The sequence below is a fragment of the Oncorhynchus gorbuscha genome, linkage group LG03, assembly GCF_021184085.1.
Source record: "Oncorhynchus gorbuscha isolate QuinsamMale2020 ecotype Even-year linkage group LG03, OgorEven_v1.0, whole genome shotgun sequence".
NCBI classification, from domain to species: domain Eukaryota; kingdom Metazoa; phylum Chordata; class Actinopteri; order Salmoniformes; family Salmonidae; genus Oncorhynchus; species Oncorhynchus gorbuscha.
Genome location: NC_060175.1, coordinates 100,106,135 through 100,109,050, shown reverse-complemented (window position 1 = coordinate 100,109,050; position 2,916 = coordinate 100,106,135).

The window sequence follows — 2,916 nt, the reverse complement described above, 5'->3', positions numbered from 1 at the left end:
GGCATTGTCTCCCTCAATCCGTGCAATGGCTACTGCTATAGGTTTCAGGAGTTTCAGGCTGCTTATCACTCTCTCCCAAAATACATCATCCAGGAGGATCCTCTTGATGGGGCTGTTCATATCGGCAGACTGTGATATGGCTATTTCTTGGAGAGACTCCTTCCCCTCCAGGAGACTGTCAAACATGATGACAACATCACCCCAACGGGTGTTTCTGGGCAGCTTCAATGAGGTGCTCTTTTTCTTCTCTAATAAGTGTGATGTCACAGTACTTTCTCCATTAAGTGTGATGTCACAGTACCTTCTCCAATAAGTGTGATGTCACAGTACTTTCTCCAATAAGTGTGATGTCACAGTACCTTCTCCAATAAGTGTGATGTCACAGTACTTTCTCCAATAAGTGTGATGTCACAGTACTTTCTCCAATACGTGTGATGTCACAGTACTTTCTCCAATACGTGTGATGTCACAGTACCTTCTCCAATAAGTGTGATGTCACAGTACCTTCTCCAATAAGTGTGATGTCACAGTACTTTCTCCAATAAGTGTGATGTCACAGTACCTTCTCCAATAAGTCTGTTTGACAGTATGATTATTCTTGCTATTACTCTTTTTCCTTGATGCTCAATCAGCTCTGTGAACCTATTTGAGTTATTTTAAGGCTTTAAAGGCTCGGTTTCTCTCCTTGACAACTGTATGGCACTCACTTGACCACCGGGGGACAGCCTTGCCCTTTCTGAATGATTTAGAGTTTGGTATGGATTCTTCAGCCGCTCTCATTAAACTGTCTACTAGAGTTATTTTGGCTGGAGCAAGAAGTCTGGGTAGCCAGGCAAGAGGATTAGTGCAGCGAGGCTATGTAGGTTTTATGTCTGTAATTGGAGCTGTAACAGGATTGCCGCTCCAATCCGAGGTTTCACTGGGCATATACTGGCATCAGCTAAGGTGAACTGGGAGCAGAGTGAGGGTCTGATTTATTGGGATGGGCCAGAGAAGGGTCTCCTAGTCTTTCTGGGGGGGGGGGGGGTTTACAGTGGGGCAGAGTAGGGATGGAGTTCTTTAGGGGTGTTCTTGGGGACCTCAGAGTTTAAGAGAGACACTGGGCGGGTCTGGTGGACAAGGTTACAGCTAAGTTGTCTAAATGGTTGTTGCCACTGATGTCTTTTAGTTAAAGCTGCAATATGTGACTTTTTTTGGGCGACCTGACCAAATTCACATAGAAATGTAAGTTATAGATCCGTCCTTCTCAATGAAATCAAGTCTAAGAAGTGGTATATCTGTTCTATGTGCGCTAATCCTATGCTTCCCGTTCTTAAGTTTCAGTTTTGCATCTTTTACTTTCGGGTTTTGTACACCAGCTTCAAACACCTGACAATACATATATTTCACAGTGGTTTAGATGGTACAAGGATTCTCTACACAATGACTGCTTGTTTTGCCAAATAAATTGACATTAGACAAACTATTAGAATGTTAGCAACCAGGAAATGGCTGATTGATTCCTGCATATTGGACCTTTTAAAGGTCCTGGTCACTAACAACTTGGTTGCTTCAATGTTCAGGCACTGGCTGATGGGAGATGGATTGCCCACAGAGTCTCATCAAGCAACTGCAGAGGTTACTGGTGGATCGATTTTGGTCGAAGCAGGATTACACTTCCTTTTGCTTAAGGGGGGGGGGGGGGGGGGTCAAGGACCAGTGACCAAAAGTGACGGCTTTCCATCTATTTATTTATTTATTTATTTCTTCACCTTTATTTAACCAGGTAGGCTAGTTGAGAACAAGTTCTCATTTGCAACTGCGACCTGGCCAAGATAAAGCAGAGCAGTATGAACAGACAACACAGAGTTACACGTGGAGTAAACAATTAACAAGTCAATAACACAGTAGAAAAAAAAGGGGAGTCTATATACAATGTGTGCAAAAGGCATGAGGAGGTAGGGGAATAATTACAATATTGCAGATTAACACTGGAGTGATAAATGATCAGATGATCATGTACAGGTGGAGATATTGGTGTGCAAAAGAGCAGAAAAGTAAATAAATAAAAACTGTGGGGATGAGGTAGGTGAAAATGGGTGGGCTATTTACCAATAGATTATGTACAGCTGCAGCGATCGGTTAGCTGCTCAGATAGCTGATGTTTGAAGTTGGTGAGGGAGATAAGTCTCCAACTTCAGCGATTTTTGCAATTCGTTCCAGTCACAGGCAGCAGAGTACTGGAACAAAAGGCGGCCGAATGAGGTGTTGGCTTTAGGGATGATCAGTGAGATACACCTGCTGGAGCGCGTGCTACGGATGGGTGTTGCCATCGTGACCAGTGAACTGAGATAAGGCAGAGCTTTACCTAGCATGGCCTTGTAGATGACCTGGAGCCAGTGGGTCTGGCGACGAATATGTAGCGAGGGCCAGCCGACTAGAGCATACAAGTCGCAGTGGTGGGTAGTATAAGGTGCTTTAGTGACAAAACGGATGGCACTGTGATAAACTGCATCCAGTTTGCTGAGTAGAGTGTTGGAAGCGATTTTGTAGATGACATCGCCGAAGTCGAGGATCGGTAAGCTGCACAGAGACTTCTGTACCAGTAGGGGGTGTGCTGAAGAGACACTGCTCGGTCTGTTCTGAGGAGAGCAAATCAAAATCAAATTGTATTTGTCACATGCGCCGAATACGACAGATGTAGATCTTACCACGAAATGTTTACTTATACAAGCCCTTAACCAACAATGCAGTGGACCTTGGATATGACGGGCACCTGATGGATCTGGAGCAGGACCAGTCTCCCATTACTCCGTTCTACATGGGCGTTCACAGAGACGTTTCACAGCTAGGAGCATTGAGAATGGAGCAACCATTGCTGCTGCAGGGGAACACCAGCAGGGTGAAGTGATTATTGTGCCGTACAAGACTCCGGAG